Here is an 18,766-nt window from a genome sequence, read left to right as displayed (position 1 = left end):
GTTCGTCGATCGGATTATAAGCTGTTTTCCAGTGAGTTTATCTCCCCCTAGATCATGGTAATCGACTGCGGATGCTTAGCTCAACGTTCAAAAACCAGTGAATCCGTTAACAACCATTGCGCCGACGTTTAAGGATCCGAATAACTCGCCGGAAGGACTGCGGATTAATAACGCGGCGAAAGCCGGCGCCGTCGCCGATGAATCCGTCGGGAGGACATTACTGATGAGTATACGAACGGTTCCGATGAGCTTGTCTCGGAAGATACTGACGGCGTAAATCGGGCGAGACTTTGAAGAGGAATTTATCGTTCCAGGTCGGGTTTCCGCCGCCGATGCGATCGACTCGAGTCCGGAGCTTCGTCGATGGATCGACCCAAGCAATGGCGTAGGCTTTTGTTCGACGATTAAGCCCTTGTGCTGAGATTAAGTTGATTTCAAGCACCTGAGGTGACGCCTCCATTATTAGTTTCTCAAAATATCCTCTGTTTTTTCCCTCAATAAATTTATAGATTTATTCATTGTTACTTTCTCTAACATCTAGCATTTATAAAGTTAACTGCAATTTTTTTCTGACAAAATTATTTTGATTCTAAAAATTAATTTTTAATTATAATTTATATTGAATTAATTTAAAATTTTAATCATATTTAAACTTTGAATTTAAAAAATTAAAATAATTGAAAAATTAAATATGACGATGATATATTTTATTTTATAACTAAAAATTTAATTACTTTATTATTCGATCTCTAATTTTTTTTTTTTTAATTATTTATTGTAAGTCATTAATGGAATCATATACTACACTATGATAAATATTCATATAATTTCAATTTTTAATTTAATTTTGTAAAATTTCCTTATTTATTAGGATAGATTGTATATTTAGTTTAATTGTTATTTTTATTTTATTTTAGTCATTTAATTATTTTTTTAAAATATAATGTTATGTTTTAATAATGACATTAATTTTTTAAATTTTGTCCCATATAAATAATACATCACTGTTACAGACAGTGAGAGGATATCCTTAAACCATAAAATCCACGAAAATCAGCCACCATGTATAGAGTTGCGCTTTCCGTTCAGGGCTCTTAAGGTCAGTTACTTTTGACACTCAAAGCTCTATGTATTTTCTGTTATTTATCGAGAAAATACAGGAATTCGATATGAAAGAAGAAGACCCATAACAAGTCGGGTTTTTGTCTTATGGGTTTCATTTCCAGACCCGTTTCAATGTCCATCAATCACATTCTTTTCATTCGTTATCATTTTATGAAGTTAAGTGGTTATGTTATTTTCTGTTTATAACTTATATTCCTTGTATGATGATGTTTATTGGCAATGGTATTGGTTTTTATTTAACAGAAACGATGGAAGCTATGCTATATCCTTATTTTCTTGATTGTGTATGTTTTTTAGTGTCTTTCAACTATATTATGGTGCTTGTTAATTGTTATATACATTACCATGTATGATGAGCGTCTGGTTCAATTATGTTTTGCTCCACTTGATGGAGCTGGTGCTGGTCAAAATTCAACTGTTGGATGGACTGATCTTCTATGTAGCACTTACAGAGAATGCTTTTCAAACATTTATGAATAGGGCCGCACCGGTAATTTGGCAGCTGCTCGTTACGCTACTTCAAGTGCTGTTGCTGCTTTGGATACGCATTAGATGGTGTTTCCCTTCCACCCCCATTACTGATTATGTTGCACCAGTGAAACCAAAGTTAAAACCTCTACAATGGTGTGAGAATATCCTCGGAGCTTTTACGGTATTGAAAATTTCGACTCATCATTTATCGAGACATTATATCCTTTCTTAAGTGTTACTGCTACTTCATTTGCTGATTGTTTAATTGGTTATGGTTTAGTCATGCTCTTCGCTTGTTTTATCAGACTCCTGCTGCCTCCATTGGTTTATTCATTAATTGTGGTTCCATTTATGAGACACCGATGTCATCTGGTGCCTCCCACTTGCTGGAGCGAATGGCATTCAAGAGCACAACCAACCGCAGCCACTTGCGTGTTGTTAGGGAAGTTGAGGCAATGGAGGTAACACATCGGCCTCGGCCTCTAGGGAGTGCATGACATACACCTTTGATGCCCTTAAGACTTATGTTCCTGAAATGGTAGAATGCTTGACTGTGGCGGAACCCCGCTTTTTTGGATTGGAAGTTAATGCAGAGGTAATTTGTTGTAATCCTTTACCATTTCGATTTAAATTGAAAGTTGTAGAAGAAGCACCTACTAATCTTAGCTTATGTTATTTAGAGTAAGTACCATTTTCTAATTTTCCATATCATTATGCATTCTTATTAATGAACTCTACAGTTCTTAGTACAAGTAAAGTTAAATGCATATATGTAGATTTATTGGCTTAGCATCCATACATATGTGGGAGCATTGGGAGAATGAGGACTCAATGATTTGGCCATTGATAATAAGCTTGGAATTTGTTCCTTTTCACTTTATTCGGTTCTTTGCCCTTATTTTGAGTTTTCGATATGTATCGCATTCTTTTACAGCTGCAAAAGATGAAAGCTGAATTGGAGGAAGTTTCAAAAACCTGAGCGCTTAATTTTGGAGGCAGTTCACTCTGCTGGTTACTCTGGGCACTGGCCAATCCCCTCTTGGCTTCTGAATCAGCAATAGACAGATTGGACAGTGGCATTTTGGAAGAATTCGTTACTGTAAGAATTTTTCTATTCTGTCCATATCCTTGCATGTTCTTTTACATATATAGATGATTCATTTTAGTTTTAGTACTTCGAACATGACTGTGTGGGATTGATGGTGTTTCCAAGTTTGTTTCCGTGTTTATTTTGCTGAATGGTGGTTTGTCTGAGGGGTTCAGGAGAACTATAAGGGGAATAGAATTGTCCTGGCAGCATCTGGCATTGAAAATGAAGAGCTCTTCAGATTGCTGAACACTTCTTCCGACCTCCCAGCCGGACCCCAACCAAAAGAGCCAAAATCTGTTTATGTTGGTGGTGATTTTCGTCAACGAGCTGATTCACTGGTACATTTTACCATTCAATGATATAAATAAAATTAGGAAAGAGAAAATAACTTTTTTCGAACTTCAAGATTCTTCTTGGCGTAGATTGAACGATTGGTTGTAAATTGCAGAGTACCCATTCGCTCTTGCTTTTGAAGTACCTGGTGGCTGGAATACAAGAAAGACTCTGTCACTTTGACTGTAATGCAGGTGCCGGGTTTTGAACTTTGCTTCATTTATGGTTTAATTTTGTTAGAATCTTTTCATTAATTAAGTTCTACTGTGAATCTTCGGGTCAGACAAATATGTTTTGTGAAAAACTCTTCGACATTTTTTTTAGTTTCTCTTATCATTTATATGGTTCCTGCTTGAATGGTAATGATTCTGCTTGACCTGCAGATGCTTATGGGAGGAGGTGGCTCATTTTCAGCTGGAGGTCCCGGGAAAGGGATGCACTCTCGGCTATGTAAGTTCTGCTTTATCTAGGATGTAGCCATAATTTGCTCTGAACCTTCAGTTTTCTTAAAGTACTCATATTGAACACATATGCGGAGACATGAGTCTGAGTCACGCACAAACCTATATCTGCAATTTTCATTAGATTTCAGCTGAGCTGCTGAAGTCATTTGTCTTACAATTTGTTTTGCAACGATCTTGCATGCTCCCTTTCCTGTCCATTGTGAAAATATCGTGAGACTTCTGCATGTGTTATTTCCGAATTTCTTTCATGCCTTCATCGCGTTACTTTTCTTTTTCTTTGTTATGTTTGGAATAGATCTCCGTGTATTGAATGAGTATCAGCAGATCCATTCTTTCTCTGCATTCAACAGTATCTTCAATAACACAGGACTCTTTGGCATATTGGCAGCACAGTAAGGCTATCATTACCTACTTTCTTTTTGTTTTCCGTGCAAAACATAGTAGCGTGTAAGCATGTATGTCTAGATGTGGATGCGCCTTTTCTTTTATAGAACCCTATTAAGCTTGTTATGTCTTAATATGTTCGGTAATCTCTTTTGATTTTTAAGTCGATGTCTTGAATCGGGTCTTTCATTATCTTGCTTGCCTCGATTTGTTCTTTCAAAGAGCTGAATTTGCTTAATTTTCATGCCAGAGCTCTGATTCGTGTCAAAAGCAGTCGACATAGCTGCAGAAGAATTACTTTGTTGGCAACCGAAGGATCAGTTTCTCGGCTAATGATAAAGCGTGCTCAAGAGGCTACAAATCAGCAGTACTGATGAATCTAGAATCTATAGTATGCTCTTGTAAATTATTCTGGCAATTTCATTTATTAATTTTTTCTTTATAATCATTTTCTTGTTAGTTTTACTTTTCCTTGTTCCGTTAAAAGAATTGTAATTCCATCTGTTGCATTTTTCAGATGATTGTGGCTGAAGACATTGGAAGGCAGATTTGACGTACGGAGAAAGGTGAGTTTATGGACTTCTTGCTCTGTTTTTCTTTATATCCCTTATGTTTCAGAGTTCAGACACAGGTTTGTCCAACTTTTTCTATGTTTTTCTACGTACTTCGATAATCCTAGGATCACATTTGCTGCTTTATCGAATATTTTTCGGATATGGGGTGTAATTTGTCAAATGGAACACTTGAAGAAAATTAGGAATCTGAGCAATATTGCCTATGTTGTCCGGACTCTTCATTTTTCAATTACACGTGTCCAACACAAATATAAGGAGACGACCTCCGAGGATCCCTCAATATATGGAGAAACTTGGAAAAATCTATCTATACCTGTGTTCGACACTTGTACCCGGGTTCGAGTAACATAGAATATATCGAAGAAAAAAATATATGTTTCTAACCTCATATCCATGCTGGTATGATATCCATGTGAGCGAACACCTTGCATGAAAATGGCTTTATGACTGAAATTACCGTGTTTCGATATTATGGTAAAAAAGTCGATGATCGTTTATAGAACATAAGATTCATATTAATTGTTGTTACATAAAATAAGTGATCTTTATGTTCTAGTTTCAATGTTGTTTCGACATCCCTTTTGGCTTTATCGTGTTTGTTAACTGCTTAATGGAATCGGCTTAGTTTGTTTGATAAAATGATTATCCAGATAATTTCTCGCAGTGGAATGAACACGCATTTTGTTTTCGTATTTCATGTTTTATCACTTTTCTTCGCAGGAAATCCGTACATTCGTTCTTAAAGATGGTGGATGAAGTCACGCTGCAGGATATTACCAATATGGCTAAGAAGCTTATATCCTCGCCTCTAACCTAGCATCTTATGGCGACGGTAAACATCCGGTTTCCCGGAATTATCCTATCCAACTCTTTTTCGTGAATATATCTGTCGGATTATGAGATTCTCTACCCTTCTTGTTTGGCAGTCTTACAAGTCCCTAACTACGAATCTATTAGCAGCAAGTTTCGTGCCAAATGAGTGCACCGTGAATGGAGATAAGAGTTTATGGTGCCAGCGACAACTGAAGCAGCTATCTTCTTGTACCATTTTTTTCGCTTAAGTTTGTTTCACTTTCTAACTTCACCGGTCAGTGAAACTTTTAATTAGCCGTTCTCGGTTTTGAACTCGGATTATCGAGTTGCAAGAACTAGGTTTCGAGGAGTATTGTTCGCTGATTTTACCGCGTCAATAAGGTCCGGAAGTTTTCTAAATCCAGATCTTTGCATTACATGTCCTTAAACTGTTTGTAAAAATGTTCCTGAGAAAGTATTTCCTAATGGTACTTTTCTGTTGCATGGGGAGACTAGACTATTCCCCACGATTCCCAAAAGAACACAAAGCTTGGGCCTATGGCTTGGGGCTTGGGCAAAAAGAAAAATTAAGCTATTTAATAAATGTTTCGGATTTGGATTTTAAGATTTAAGATTTTAATTCAATTCAATCGGTTTTTAATTTGTAATACGTTGTCATTTATATTATATAAAATTAAATATTTTTATCTATTATTAATCTATATTATTTTTGTTATCTCCGGTTATATCTTAATAGGCTTTTGTATTGTATTTGTATTAAGGATTTGGAAATGGTGGACTTGATTGCTGAGTTGGTGAAGTTTAGAGGACTTGATAGCACAATTGGAGAGTCGACGGGCTTACATGACATTGCGCTTAAAGTGCACAGGTTCTATTCTTGTCATGGCCAGTCAGCTCTCTAATTGTATAAAGTCCTCTAAGTTTCGTTAATTCTACATTCAAGTCCTTATCATTTCTAAATCCTTACTTGAGTAATCACACAACGCATCGATATCGAGAGATGATAAGTCAAGATATGTGCTTACGTTATATAATTTTTGTATTGTGTTCTCCCTTGGAGGTGCTCTTTGGAACTTATATCAGGATCGAGAGATAACATCTTGAGCATCAATCATAATTAAATAAAAAAGTTCAGAATAATTTTAATCAAATAAATTGTTTTTTCGCTATTTTTGGGTTTTAATTTTTAATAATTTGATATATATAATTTTATATTATTATTAAACTAGCGGTAGTCGTTTAACCTGTTTGACCAATCAGTACAATTTATTTTTGAAAACAGTATTCAGAGATGAATTATAACCTTTATCCAATCCGAACTTGTTGACTTGTTAACATCTCTAATATTAAATATATAAAAAGAATTGAGCGAAGATGGCTAAGCTTGAAGTTTAAAACATGTCTTGTCTAGTTATTGTCCGTGTTTTGTGTCGACTGTCACACGTGTCCCCACCGGCCGGGCTCTGTAAAGTAAAAAAGCAAAAACCAGAGAGCCGAAAGCAATAGTCGCCCTGATAAATGCCGGCGATTGCGCACGTGTGTTTTACATAATTTCACATTCGCCCCACACGTCTCTCTCTTCTTAAAATGGAAGCGAATTTGGACAATGACCATTCCTATTTGGGCACAGAGTTAGGCATGGGATAGGCATGGAACCCGAATTTGATGTGTTCTAATTTGATTAGATCGAATTTTTTTTAAAAAAAATATGATTCGGGTAAGATTTTTTAAAACGGTTCGAATCAAGTTTTACATTAAAATATTCGAAGTTGAATTTAAGATTAAAATAATCTTATCCGACAAGACCTAAATAATTAATGCATAATTATTACTTTTTTTTTTTTACTTTTCTTATTCCTACCGATGTGTCAACAACTTTTGGTCAGATGTTCAATGGCAACACAAGAAACTAGCAACTTTCATGATTACTAGGCACAATCCTTTCACATCATTATATGATTACTCTGTTTTTCATGATTACAAGAGAACAACAATTTGTGGGTTCTAATAAATAAAAAAAATTAAATTGGTCAGGTTGGATCAAAATTTTTAATTGTTTATCAAGTCGGGTCGGGTGAAATTATACTTTCGTCGGGTCAATTCAGCTTACGGGTGAAATACCCTATCTTCTCGGGTCAGGTCGGGTGGTCCAAAAACCCGACCTATGCCCATCCGCATCGACCAACTTAATTAGAACTATATTAAGAAACACAAGAGTTTAACATGAAGCACCGCATAAAGGTCTAAGCTTTACTGTCACAAGATTAGAAATCTTTGAATAAATATTATATTTATCTTCTCCGTATAAGTCTTCTCTTATTCAATTTTATCACCAAGTTTGTTTTAAGCACTGTTCAATCTTCAAAACTAAGTGCATTTAAGCATGTTCATCCAAGTTGAAGATTAATTTAGACACGCAGCTTATATTTCAGTGATTTGTTAGTTTTAACTTTAACAATAAAATAAAATCGAACATGTTTAAACGATTAATATCATTCTATCACATGCTCGAGAGCAACAAAGTCGACCCTACGCCTCCGCCCCGTTTTAACAAAGATGAGCCGTCATCAACCCTTACACCACATACGTGTTATACGAAAATCAATGTTGTCTGAATCAGATCGAATTGATAGATCAAATGACAAAAGCATGTTCAACAGGACAAAAAGCAAATATAAAACCACTGATATATATATATATATATATATATATATATATATATATATATATATATAGCAATTCCGTGCAAAACAGAGGATCAAGATGTCAACACATGAACACTAATTCAAAGCCTTTTCCTCAAACTTTGATGGATAATCTTCAAATGGAAGTTACTCTAGTTTCCCCCAGTCTTTCCCTTCTTACTGCTTCAAACTGTAAAACAACCATCAATTTATTGTTAATGAAACCCGGTGGTCAAAAAAATGGAAAAATCAGCCGGTCATTGTAACTCACGGTTAATCGCCAAGAGTTCTGAGCTCTTCAACACGCGCAGCCGCTTCACGGTCGAGACAAACATGCTGCAAATCCAAATCAAACCCCACACATCAAAGAAGTTACTCATGTATATAGTATAACGTAGTTGAATCAAACAATCTGGTTCTGTATGATTATGGTTAAGAATATAAACGATAACTCGACTGTGGAAATATATACAAGCGCATGCATCTATAATGTCGTGCTCATATTTGTATAATCTGAAAATTTTCATTAAGATTTTATAGTGGTAAGATGCTTACTGCCATGGGACATCGCCTACAAGCATCCGGTCGCCTTCGTTATCCTCATAAACAAGTGTATATTCGCCGTTACCGTCCAAAACACCAGTAATAGGTTCTCTTTCTCTTGCTTGTTCATCACTCTACGAACAGAGGTATCTCTTTGAGCTGCACAGGATTGACCATATGAGATTAACCATTTTCTGTCAACAAGGATAATCTTTAACATGGTCTAAAACAGTTGAGAACATCGATGGAAACGATCTGTCATCATATAGGAAAAATGAATGAAACAAGCTTTTCTCCAATGGTAACGTCATGTGAACCAATCGATCATATTACACTTGCATCACTTAATTGATACATACACTCTACAAAGTTGGAAATAATAGTACAATGACTTTACCTGCAAGAAGCCCCCTGAAGAGTTCATCAACGGCAGTCGAGAGTTTTTTGTAGCTATCGTAGGCTTTGAGATCGATTTTCCTTCCGATCGGTACTCCGTCCATGTTGATTTTCACAAATAGGCCTTTAACATTAGGTTCAGTTCCTGCTGGTTTTTCCTCACCGGCAACCTTGTGAGGGAGACCACTTGTTGGTTCAGAAGCTGGTTTCAAAGAACTCGGGGTTGCACGATTCTTCCTAAAGGAACAAACCGGTGGCCAACCTACAACTGGACCAGGAGCAATCCTGTTTTTCCATTATCATGACCATGGAGTTAGACAATAAAAACATCACAATTCAGTCAATCATTTTACCTACTATGTCACCCAGGTACCTATGAGGATTTAAGACTACCTAAAATTATGAAACTTTAAGACTATCTATGAGTTGTTAAGTCTGTTAAACAAGTTATCGGGTGTTAGAATGAAGAAAATTTGTTAGTAGAACTGTCTTATAAGCAAGCTTCGTGATATCCGAACTAGTCGATTTATGAGTCAAATATCATTGTTTATATAAGAAAAAATCCAACAAGAAAGGATTAATATAATAATTTCATGAGAGGGGATACTATAAGATAACATGCAAACCTAGTAAAAAATGTACATCTAAAATTAAAGATCAACAAATCATGTTGAAAAAAACATAAAGAAACACATGGAAGATCATTAAACAACCACGCATGGACCACATAAACATCAAGCAAGGTAAACATGTGACCCTTTGTGAATGAATATTCTCTGTCAAAAAACCAAAAAAGGTTAAAAATATAAATAAAAAATATTTAAAGAGTTGCACAGAGAAAAAATAGAGAGAGAGGAAAGTGAAAAGGTGAAGTACCTTTTTTGAGAACAGTTGGGAGGCATAGCTGTATGCTTTGACTGGTTTTGGTGGTTGTTTTGGCCCATGGAGAAGCCAAAACTGACCCAACACGGTGGTCCTCCGGTGGTGGGAACTTATGTGTCTGGTTTGCATTGCTTTTCATTGAAGGAAAATACCCAAATGAGAGCAAAGATTCATCTCTCTCTTGGTGGTTGTTTTTAATGGAATCTTTAATGAACCAGCTGTTATCTTCTTGATCTGGTGGACCAAGCCTCAGTTCTAGTTTCTCTTCTTCTAGCTTCTTTGAGCATCTACTCTCCATTATCCAGTTAAACAACACCAACTCCTCTTTGTAACTTTGAAGGCCAATAACTTAAAACAAACTGTAAAAAAAGAGAATGGAAGTGTTGTAATTTTAGAAACGAAATCTTAAAGTATCAGTAAAACAAAGAAAACAACAAGTGAAAAGGACATAAACCATGGACATGGACGCACAAATTATCCATAGAAAACTTGCTCTATACCTTTAAAACAAAAGGAGTTGTTGTTACTCAAAGCTCAACCAAAACTCAAACAGAAGGATCCACTTCATGAAATGAATCAAACAAAGCTTTCCTTTGACATGAAAGTTCTCTGAAGCATTTCAACAACGTGTCAAGAACCATCCAGTTTAAAGAGCTGAAAATCCCAGTAATTCCCCCAAAAGAAGAAAGGGTGTTTTATGTTTTTCAACAACTCAAAGTGCAAAACAGTGGAGATTCCCCCCTTTACTCAGTGCCCCCCCCCCCCAAAAGGAAAATTTTAGAACAACAATCACGTAACCACAGCTGAAACACGTTGGGTTTTTGTTTTTTGTCTCTGGTTATGCTGTTTTGCTGACCTCCATTGAAGATAAGTACCATATTACTGTTAAATTTAAAGGCTTCATTTAAACACAATCCTACCAAAACATCCCTCTTTGTCGCTTTATGGGAAAAAGTAAATAAGATAAAGGACTCGTGTGCTTAAAATGTAAGCCCTTTGTTGTCAAGTTCAAGTATTCAATTTTTTGGTTTAATATTCATGGGTAAAGTACACAACGATCCTCTAACTATAAGATACTACTGTTTTAAGTCTCTTAACTATTAAAATTATAAATAATTCTCTAACTATATAAGGAGTTCCTTTGTTGAGTCACTTTACTATCAAAAGTTATAAAATAGTCACTCGACTATCAAAGTTATAAAATAGTCACTCGACTATTAATTATGTTTCAAAATCATCCTATTTCATTAGAAATTAACGGTAATTCGAGCTTGGCATTAACCTGCTAAATGAGATATAATAAAGTTTGATCTCATAATCTTAAACGACTATCATATCTTAGTTATCATGTTAACGTACAGCTCAAACGAATGTTAATTTTTTAGCCAAAAAAGATGAGTTGGAATATAATGAATTGTCGGGTGACCATTTGTAACTTTAATAATAAAGAGACAAGCAACTTCTTATAATTGGGAAATCATTTTATAACTTTAATAGTCGAATAATTCAATAAAACATTATCATATAATTAAGAGACCATTTCTGTACTTTACCCAATATTCATTTAGCCACATCATTTTTTTAATTTTGGTACTTAACCCCCCCCCCTTCCCCTCACATGACTTAAAAATTTTTAAAGATATCAAAAAAACAATCATATCAAACAATAAGAATATAACACATGACAAATAACAGTATTTATTACATATATGAAATTACAGATGAATAATTGTTTGGACACTTTTATCTTGATTTGATAAATTAAAATGATCGACATTGACAAATTATTGGTTGTTATTTTCATCTTGTTTTTAACTATGGTTTACCTTTTGAGGTAATTTGAGATAGAACGATAGATTAAGGGTGTGTTTGTTTGCCGTAAAACCAATTATGGAATTGGTTTTTCTCGAAATCTCGTGTTTGTTTCATGTAATTCGTTTTTCGGAAAATATTTTTTCGTGTTTGTTTCACGTAATTCGTTTTCCGGAAAATGTTTTCCGTGTTTGTTTCACGTAATTCGTTTTCCGGAATGTAATTCATTTTCCTAATAACAGAATTTCCTTTATGTTTTCTGTAAAATGACTTACAGATTCATTTTTCGTAAGTCATTTTCCGAACTTTTAACTTCAAAACAAAAATACTCAAAATAATTTTATTTTATGAATTTAATATTAATAAAATATTTTAATATCACTTTCATCAAAATATTAATTATTAAAATATTTAAAATATATTTATTAAATTTATAATAATATAATATTATATTTTTAGTTTAATAATATAATCAATTATATTATAATAATATAAGATATTATTTTTTTATTTTAATAATATATAATAATTTTTTTATATTTAATAATGATATTTTTATATATTTAAATAATATTTTAGTAAAGATATTTAAAATATACTAATTAATATTTTTAAATATAATATAACACTATTACTTTAATAAATAATTAAATAATTTATAATATTTTATTTCACTAAAATATACCAATATTAATATTTTTATTAACAAAATTATAAAAAAAATATTTAATAATAAATAAATTATTTTAATATTTTAAAATAATAATATTAAGTTTTATGAGAAATAAATTATTATTATATTTAATATTTGTAATAAATAATTTTTAAAAAAACTCTTCAACTAGTGGAAAAATGTTTAAATAACATCTTCCAACATCATAAAACGTTTTCCAGATGTTTTCCAGAAATGTAATTCATTTTCTAGAAATGTAATTCATTTTCCATAATTCAAATTCCAGTAATTCATTTTTCAGTAATTCAAATTCCAGTAATTCATTTTCTGAAAAACTAATTACAGGCAAACAAACATACCCTTAGTATTAAAATCAAATGAAAGATAAGTATCAAAATGAAGAAGAGATATAATTCATTACTAATTTATAAATAAAACTTGTTTTCTTACTTGAGAAGCTCGCCTAACCTTAGAATCAAAGATGGGAAATGGTTAGTGCGATATTTTTAATATACGGCTATAAAATGTGTTATCTGTTTTGTTATTATTTAAATAATAAAATTGATAAAAAATTATCAAAAACGTTATTATTTTTATTGGTTTGTTATTATTGGCGTTTTACCTGTTTTGTTATTGTTTGGCACCTTATCGAAAATGTTAAAAAATATTAATGTTTTAAGTAAAATAATAATATTTTAAATAATTTTTTTGATTTTATTATTTAAATAATAATAAATCGATAACGCATCTTTTTAAGTTATATATTAATAGTGTCACACTATAGAACTTCCCATCAAATATTCAAAGTTGCTAGTTTTGAGTTCAATAAGACAACATTTATGACCACTTTCTTTGCCTAGAAACTAATTGCTCTAATTCTAGTATTAGAGGTTTAATTCTTTCAAAAATAATATAAAATATTCTGATTAATTGTTAATTAATTAACTCGATGCTTAATTTAAGGGGAGAATATCATTTTTTTAGGAGGTTCAAGAAAATGATAGATATGATGTTTGATTTGCTGTTGTTGTTATTAGTTTCTATTATTTACAAATATATTATAGATCACTCGATTAGTAAATGCATCACTTATTTAATTAATTGTTGCAAATAAATAATTTTATTATTAGAAATAATATATATTAACTTTTTAATTATTAATAAATTATTTATTTTACCAATTGTTATAATTATATCAAACAACTGTAATTTAAAATTTAATATTTAATATAATTCAATGATAAAATAATTTATTTATAATAATCAATCTTATTTGTAATTTTCAAATTTAATAAATTAATTATAATATTGTTAATTCAATAGTTCATTGTAATAATATTTGTACAACCGTATGAACTAAATGATTTCAACAATGAAAAAATATTATTATCTTTTGAGATACTGAATTCAAACACAAAGTATATAAAAATATATAAATAATTATCAATTAAATAATTAAAATTTTTTAAATAAATATTATATTGTATTCATAATAAATTAATAAAAATAATAATATTTGTACAACTCTGAAATAATAGTTGCCAAAAAGAACCCGTAAGGTGAGGCCGTAAACATCGCCAAGTGCAGTGAACATTCTTGTAGCGGGCCATAAAACCGACAAAATTTTTATCGAATGACTATATTGTCATTACGTGTCCATTAATAATCTTTCTAGCCAAATTCCATTTTCAAAGAATAAAACTTAAGCATAAGGAGAAAATTTATTACATTTTATATTTCATAAATATAATTTTAATGATTTAAATTCTTTGAAACACATTTTTTTTCATGCACGTACTAAGTTACCTTAATAATTAAAGGGATAATTGTTTTCCTTAGAAGTTTCAGGTTTGAGTATCACGGACTATAAAGGTATAGTATATTCCATTGTCAAATAGTTTGAATCTTTATAACAAATATTACATTATAGTCATTATAAATTAATTTAAAAAATATATTTTATTTATAAATAATTTATGTCACAAACATTTAAAAAAAATCATAATATACTAAAAACACAAAAGGCGTATTTTTTATGGATGTTTTTAATTTGTTTTATGGTGTAATTTTATATTATTTAACAAAAAGGATAATTCAGTCATTACAAGTTAAATAATACTCTAATATTTATTGTCACCTATATTTTAGAGATGATAATGAATTAGGTTGAGTCATTCATATTTTCGTCCAATCCGACTTAACTTGATGAGCATATTCATCTTATTCTACTCTCACTCGACTCGACTTTAATGAGGTTTTATCCGACTTGAAACTCAATCTGAATTTTGAGGCAAAAACATGTATTCGGCCCATCTTGAAATAAATATATAAAAAAATATTTTTGTTCGACAAAATAAATACTTAATTCAAAATATATATCGAAAGGTGACTACTATAGTAGTTTAATCCTCGAGATTTATACATTTTATCAATTTAATTTGATTTTGTATAATTACACACATATCATCATTTAATTATATGATTAAATTGATTGAATTAATTCAAAATTATGAGTAAATTGATATAATATATAAGTTATGAGGACTAAATGTGTATTATATTAATTTTTAAGTGACATATGACCTCATTTAAATAGTTAAATGGTTTGACTGGTAAAATTAAACGATTGGTGGTCAGAAAGAAAACTGACAATAATTAAGTAGGCATATGTATAGTTAACCCTTTATTTTATCTTCAATAATGATTTTTTTCAAAGCTTAGCGGTCTGTTACTCTGTTTGAGAAAACACGTGTCACAGGGTGAAAGGATGGCATCGTTGAATCCCACCGAGTCGCCGTCCCGCCAGTCGGGGGTAATTGGGCTCGTAAATCGTGAATGCTTTCCGCCTCCGACCAACCCAACATGTTCGACTTTTAACGCTACGTCCTATTTGCTAGTCAGCTGTGTTATTATGTACGGTCGATCCCATAATAATAGTATCGTTTAAAAAAAATTAAATGATAAATAATTGGTACAAATAAATATTATTTTTTGTCAAAACTTAAAAAGTAGTAATTTTTATACAAATATTTAATTCAACAAACTAAAATAGAAAGGTAATAATAATAGTTTATAGTTACGATGCAAAGTATACAAGAGTGGATTAGGGTTTAAGTTTGTTGTAACCCCTAGACCCGGCCTATGCGTTCGACTAAGTCTAGTGGATCACATTATGATTCTTAAAGACATTTTTTCGAAACCTTTATTAAATCAATGTAAAATCACATTATAAATGACATGAAATTATAATAAATCATACTATCAAAACCCAACTTGTAAATATAATATCAATAAGTAATAAATTAATTTAAAACATATCTTAAAAATCAAATCACGATAAACCAAATAGTAATAGTAAAAGTGTCATCATATTAAAATCCCATACTTTAAAATAAGGTCCATGTCAACAAAATAAAGTCAACTTGCAAGGTAAAAACATTACAATCAGATATACTTCAAGAGATATGTTGATCCTCCAAGTGCTCAATCCAGGGTATCTAACCAACAGTATCTGAAAGGGGAAAAACATTTTCGAAAAGTGAGCTAGGCTCAGTGTGTCCCAATATTACCATAAAATCACTATAGGTACACTAAACATATCATAGTCCAAAAAGTCTCAAAAAATTATACTGCAGTAAATCTCTTTAAAAAGCGTTACCCTAAGGGAACATCTTAGGGCCTGAGAGTCTACCCAAGATAGATTTCGGGGCCGTGAGGCCTACCTAAGAAACATCTTAGGGCCGCAGGGCCTACCCGAGAATGATCTCAGGGCCGCAGAGCCTACCTAAGAGTCACATTAGGTCTGTAAAATTTTCCAGCTTGATCAGAGCTGTAATTTATAAATTCGTATTCCAAAAATTCAATTGCACCGTGTTATAAATTCCATAAATCCATAAACATGGTAATCATATACCATTTCAAAACAAATATCAGATAACAGTCATAATCCATAAATCATCACATTAAATCGGTACATCAACAATACGGTAACCAAAGAATTCAGTGTACCACATATTAAAACAAATAAAACAGTTCAGTAATAAATAGGGAACACACCTCGATAATAGGTTCAAATCGTAGATCTACTGATTGCTGGTTTCACCACGCTCTGCTACAGTTTTCGAACCTAATTTATAGTAACACTATATTACTTATGGGTAACATAAATAAATCTCTAAAATCATAAAATTTACGGGTCTTACGGGTGAATACTGGCATACGTGGTTTAACTGATCTAGAAGAGCTGGGTCGAGCTGTTGAACGATCCGGTGAGTCTCGTGTACCTTCAAATAACAATAATTTATCAGCCCCAAATCTTACTTAATTGTTCAAAGCTAAAATTCTTAAGTATCAAAGCATTTTCCGAGTTTGACTATCAATTTGGGGTATTTCGAGTCTGAATTTGGCCAAACGGATTGCGGAATCGGAATCAGGACGTCGAAAAATATAAAGTATGACTTTTCGAAAATCCAAATTCTTGGTCAAAGTCAAAGTCAACCACTTTGACCGTCGATTTGGAGGCCTTCGGATTCGAATTTGATGAAACGGACAGCGGAAACGGATTCGGCACGTCGAAAACTATCAGGATAGGTATACTCGGAAAAGATTAACGGTCGTTTAATGCTCAGTCAAAGCCATTTTAAGTTTTGGTCAAAGGAAGTCAACGGTCAACGGTCAACGGTCAACGGTCGGGTCGGGTCAACAGTCGGGTCGGTCAACAGTCGGGTCGGGTCAAACCGGTTCAGACCGGTCAAACCGGTTCGGACCGGTCAAACCGGTTCGGACCGGTCAAACCGGTTCGGACCGGTCAAACCGGTTCGAACCGGTCAAACCGGTTCGAACTGGTCAAACCGGTTTTCCAGCAGCTCACTCTCCCTGCGGCGGCGCGTGCGGCGCATGAACAGTGCCACGGTGTCGGAAAATTCCCGAAAAAATTTCTAAAAATTATTTTGAGCGATTTCGAGATACTTACAACGATCGGTTCAAATTTTTGAACGGCGGAGAGCTCGTATTTCAACTCGGCCGAATCTTTGACTGCTCCACCTCCTCACGCGCCGCCGTCGACGGCAAACAAGGTTGACACCGGCGGACTCGCAACGACACAAGGAACACGATGATGCAGGAGGTGTCGTAAACGGAACAACGATCGGCGGTGAATTTAAGTTTTTCCCGGCGATAGAGCTAAAAAAAACGACGATGCTTTGACTGAAAATTCCCGACGTTTGGCAGCGTTTCACTTCAATTAATTTGAAGGGTTTGTTCCTCGCTTGATGATGAACACAACGGTGGTTTCAATTTTACGATTGGACGTCGAACAGCGTCGGAATCGGGCTTTGAAGTAAGGGTACGGGAGGAGAAAAACTTAAGCAATTTAACATTTGTGGTTTCTGATTTGAAACCAGAAACACGCTTAAATCCCCAAAGCTGCCGACACTTTTAGGATAAATTTAGGGCTTGGTCCCTGAATTTTCTTTAACTCTAAAACAAGCTCCAAGTTTTAAAATATTTCAAATTAGTCCCAAAAAATTTACCAATTTTCACAATTAACCTCCAATTTCAATTTAATATTATTCTAAATTTTTCCGGGTTGTTACATTTGTAGTGTCTACTTTTAATTTGATAATGACATTGTGTCCCACTGGTTTTCGGATTAAGTAAAGTATATACTTAATTAAGAAAAAACTAAGGGTAAAGGTATTACTTTGTTAAATACCTTAACTATTAAAAGTTACAAAATTATTCATTAATTATAAAATGTTATTTTATAAAATTTCTAATTATTAAAATTTATAAAATGATCCTTATAAAATTTTATTAAAAGTTAAATTACATTTAGTTAAGATGACAAGTGATTACCCTAAAGCTTAAATTTTATTCGGTTGCTTATTTATTTTATTAATTACCCTAAAGCTTAAATTTTATTCGGTTGTATATAGAAAATTTATTGTTAATGCATGTTTATTCATCTTAAAAGTATTCTTAAATTATGATTTTCACCAAAAATAATCACAACTAATTGGATTAAATAATTTTCTTAGTTATATCTTCTAGTTGTTTCTTTCATTGGTAAGCTGTTCATCTTTTTTTTTTTGATCGACAGTAATACCAACATCATTGTTAGTTGTTGATGATCAGAATTTTTTATTGTCCTTTTGTTTTTCTTGTTTTTATTTTAATAAATTTGTCTGTATGATGTGTTTTATTTGCTTTAATGATACTTTTCTTTTGTATTTTTATACGTTTTTCCGACCGTTGTTGATCAGAATTTTTTATACGTTGTTTTCATTTATAGTTTTCTAAGGGTTGAATAAATATCGCCACAACTGATCAAGATGATGCTTATCTATTATACTATTGACTACTCTACTTTGGACAATCGGATTGGATTTGAATACTAGTTATGCATTCATGTATAGCTTTTCACGTCGTTCGAGTCTGATTTGTAGTTTGTCGGTGGTTTTTTAGTAGTTTGACCCCCTTTTGGTTAGATTTTAATCTTCCCTTGTATGGTCCTTATGTGA

The 18,766-nt window shown here is 32.7% G+C and overlaps 2 pseudogenes; one reads left to right on the top strand and one right to left on the bottom strand.

Moving 5' to 3' along the window:
• Positions 1-997: 997 nt before the first annotated feature.
• LOC120217165 lies at positions 998-5,744 on the top strand (annotated as a pseudogene).
• A 2,287-nt stretch (positions 5,745-8,031) lies between these two features.
• Positions 8,032-10,058, bottom strand: LOC120217312 (annotated as a pseudogene).
• Between the last annotated feature and the right edge of the window lie 8,708 nt (positions 10,059-18,766).

Source organism: Hibiscus syriacus, unplaced genomic scaffold, assembly GCF_006381635.1.
Source record: "Hibiscus syriacus cultivar Baekdansim isolate YM2019G1 unplaced genomic scaffold, ASM638163v2 tig00110186_pilon, whole genome shotgun sequence".
Taxonomy (NCBI): Eukaryota; Viridiplantae; Streptophyta; class Magnoliopsida; order Malvales; family Malvaceae; genus Hibiscus; species Hibiscus syriacus.
Note: the sequence above shows the minus strand (reverse complement) of the source record. Positions and strands in the feature narration are given on the sequence as shown.